The following is a 4,170-nucleotide window of genomic DNA, read 5'->3' as shown; positions in this document are numbered from 1 at the left end:
AAAACATAGGGAAGAATCTTCAAGATCTTGTGGCAGGCAATGGTTTCTTAGACTTTACATCTAAAACATAAGCAATGAAAGAAAAAAGTAGATAAATGAGACCTCCTCAAAATTAAAATTTTTGTGCTTCAAAGACTTTGTCAAGAAAGTGAAAAGGTAGCCTACTCCGTGGGAGAAAACATTTGGAAATCATATATCTGATAAGTGTTTAATACCCAGAATATAAAGAAATCTTACAATTCAACAAGGAAAAGATAAACAACCCAATTTAAAAATGGGATCTGATGCTTAATTTGTGAAAAATTTCTAATTAGGTTGACTGTAAATGTTTGGAAATGGATGGTGGTGATGATTGCACATTACTGAGTGTAATTAATAGTGTCAAAGTATGTGGGTGAATGTGGTTGAACATGTTATTAGAAGGAAAGCTGGAGAATAACATGGAATTGTATAAAACAGCAAACCCTGTTGTAGATGATGTCTGTGATTGATAGTACAAATATAAAAGTATTTTCCATGAACTGTAACAAATTTGCATCAGTATTACAAGGTGTCAATAATAGGATGGTATATGGGAAAAAATACATCTTAATACAAACTATGAACTCTAATTTACAGTAATATTTTAATATTCTTTCATCAATTGTAACAAATGTACCACATCAATGCAAAGTGTCAACAATAGGGGAGTATATGGGAATGCTATATTTTTTACATAACTTTTATGTAAACCTTCAACTTCTCTAATTTAAAAAAAAAAAACAGTTCTACCAGCTGCTCTTGGTTGACGCCATATCTTACAAGAAGTTCTCTGCTCCCAGACATGGGTCCCTGGGCTTCTTGTTTCGGAAACACAGCAGCTGGAATCACAGGAAGATGAAGTGCTTTCCCAAGGATGCCTCTTCCAAACCTGTCCACATCACTGCCTTCCTGGGCTACAAAGTTGGCATGACCTACATCGTGTGGGAAGTCGATAGGCTGGGATCCAAGGTGAACAAGAAGGAAGTGGTAGGGGCAGTGACCATTGTGGAGACACCACCCACGGTAGTAGTAGGCATTGTGGGCTATGTAGAAACCCCTCACAGCCCCCGTACCTTCAAGACAATCTTTGCTGAGCATATCAGTGGTGGGTGCAAAAGGCACTTCTACACAAACTAGCATAAATCTAAGAAGGCCTTCACCAAGTACTGCAAGAAGTGGCAGGATGGCGATGGCAAGAAGCTGCTGGAGAAGAACTTCAACAGCATGAAGAAGTACTGCCAGGTCATCTGTGTCATTGCACACACCTGATGCGCCTGCTTCTTCTGCACCAGAAGAAGGCCCACCTGATGGAGATCCTGGTAAATGGAGGCACTATGGCTAAGAAACTAGACTAGGCCCGTGACAGGCTGGAGCAGCAGGTGCCCGTGAACCAATTGTTCAGGCAAGACGAGATGATCGACATTATCAGGGTGACCAAGGCAAGGGCTACGAAGGTGTCACCAGCCACTGGCACACCAAGAAGCTGCCTTGCAAGACCCACTGAGGGCTACACAAGGTTGCCTGTATTGGGGTGTGGCATCCTACCCATGTGGCCTTCTCTGTGGCATGGGCTGGGCATAAAGTCTACCACCACTGCACAAAGATCAACAAGAAGATCTACAAGATTGGCCAGGGCTACCTTATCAAAGATGGCAAACTGATCAAAAACAACATCTCCACCAATTCCAACCTGTCTGACAAGAGCATCAACCCTCTGGGTGGCTTTGTTCACTACGGTGAGGTGACCAATGACTTTGTCATGCTGAAAGGCTGTTTGGTGGGGACCAAGAAGTGGGTGCTCACCCTCTGCAAGTCCTTGCTGGTCCAGATCAAAGGCCAGACCCTGGAGAAGATTAACCTCAGTTTCACTGACACCACCTCCAAGTTTGGCCATGGCCACTTCCAGACCATGGAGGAGAAGAAGGTATTCATGGGACTACTTAAGAAAGACGGAATTGCAAAGGAAGAAGGAACTTAATGTCAGGAACAGAGTGTGCAATTGGTGGGACCTCAATAAAAAACAATTTTTCAAAAACAAAATAAAATAATTTAAAAAATTATGCTAAGAGAAAGAAACCAGACACAAAGTACTACATATGGTATGATCCCATTTGTATAAAATTTATATATAAATAAATCTATAGAGACAGAATTAGATTAGTGTTTATTTAGGGTTGGGGCAATATAGAGGGATTGAGAGGTGACTGCTAAGGGGTATGGGGTTTTTCATATTGTAGTAATGACAATACTACAAAATTGATTGTGGTGATGAATGCACAACCCTGTGATTATACTAAAAGCCATTGATTGTACACTTTGGTTAGATTGTATGGTATGTGAATATATCTCAATTAAACTGCTTTTAAAAAAAACTCAATTTCAAATACTGTGACATTTCTTCATATGCTAATCACTTTAACAAATATTTCACATGTTGAAGAAAAATGGAATAATGTGTTTGACCATTGGAATACAGACTTTTACTGTATATGATGTGAGTGTAAGTTGCCAGCAAATTGAATTCTCTTTGAGCTACTGACATGAAAGTTCAGTTTTTAAACAATATTTGTCATGTGTCCACACTTTTCTTTGTGATACTCTCTTCTTAAATTCCTGGAAAAATAGGTGAGGGGCTCCTCATACAATGTTAGGTTGAGAAGGGCACAGCTGCTCTAGACTTTTTAACATACCCCCAAGGGGATTTCTGGATACAAATAGATGCAGTTAGCTGCAGGAGACCACATTCCTGCTAGACCAATTCAATAAAAGGCAGATTCATTACAAAAATCACAATTAAAGACATCAGAGAATTGTGGAAGTCAACAGAATTAAATGCACAAAAATTCCAGAAAGGGGAGAGCTTTACCAAAGTGAGCTGTCTTCCCTGGGCTGTTTTCTTCCCTGGGGGCATTTGTTGATTCTGAGCACTATCTTTAGATCAGGCTGGGTCCAGCGAGGACTGTAGGTGGGGAAAGAGAAACCAGCAGAGGTTTTGGCATTCATACATGGGAACAAAACAATTGGGAAACTAAAGGATGCCTTAAATGACTGGCTGATTTCCCCCAGAGTACCCTTGCTGAATTCTGAGGCTGAGCACAAGATGAAAGGGCTTCTGTAAGGTAGACTGACATTTCCAGTCATCCCACAGTAATTGGTATAAAAGGTCCCACTTGAGGAAAAGGGTTTGGCTCAGAAACATGGCTGGTCTCAAGAGGTTCACCAAATTTGGCAGTAGTGTGTGCCATGTTGCTAAAGAGCAGACTGAATCTTCCACTGTCTTTCAGGGCCATCAATCAAAAGTCTAGGAAAGACAGGCCCAAGGAAAAAAGGCAGAACTAGTCCGGATCCAGCTCAGTCCCTTATGGATTGAGGAGGCAGCTTCTTCATCTCATCTGCCTCGTGGAGGGAAAACAGAGCCCCACCTGAGAGAAAGAACTTCATACAGAGCCTTGGCACTCACTTTGTACCAATATCTGGCAACAAATTACTAACATGAAAAGAGGCAAGAAACAATGCAAAAACATGAAACGAACAGTAAGCAGATGCACAGAAAAAAATGGCTATTGTAGGTAACACAAAAATACTTAGATATAAGAATGATTAATATGTCAAAGAAATTAGAAGATATTTTGGACAAAAGAGATGGAAGAATGCAGAATTTCATCAAAGAATCGGAATATGTAAAAAAATAATCATTTTGCCATACTCATGCAAGGTCTTAATAATAGGGTGGTGTATTGGAAAAAAATATATATCCTAATGTAAACTATGGACTACAGTTAATAGCACAATTATAATAGTCTTTCATCAGTTGTAACAAAGGTACCACATTAATGCAAAGTGTTAATAATAGGGAGCTGGGATATATGGGAATGCTGTATTTTTTACATGATTTTTCTGTAAACCTAAAACAGCTCTAATTTTTTTTTAATTAAATTATATATATATATATATATATATATATATATATATAATTGGAGAAGATATTGCTGGTTTTGTATTTATACGGTGGTGAGCTTTGGTATCAGTTTAAAAAAAAAGAATGAGTGAAAACATTAACACAGATTTAGTAATTATCATTGGGAAAGTGACCTCCCAATTGCAAGTATCGGAAATTGTTGAGAACAAACCTTTTAAAAACACTTTAAA

At 39.0% G+C, this 4,170-nt stretch overlaps 1 pseudogene; it reads left to right on the top strand.

Moving 5' to 3' along the window:
- The first annotated feature begins 861 nt into the window (after window positions 1–861).
- Window positions 862–1,999, top strand: LOC119505995 (annotated as a pseudogene).
- The last annotated feature ends 2,171 nt before the right edge of the window (window positions 2,000–4,170 follow it).

This window comes from Choloepus didactylus, chromosome 11, assembly GCF_015220235.1.
Source record: "Choloepus didactylus isolate mChoDid1 chromosome 11, mChoDid1.pri, whole genome shotgun sequence".
In the NCBI taxonomy this organism is placed as follows: domain Eukaryota; kingdom Metazoa; phylum Chordata; class Mammalia; order Pilosa; family Megalonychidae; genus Choloepus; species Choloepus didactylus.
Note: the sequence above shows the minus strand (reverse complement) of the source record. Positions and strands in the feature narration are given on the sequence as shown.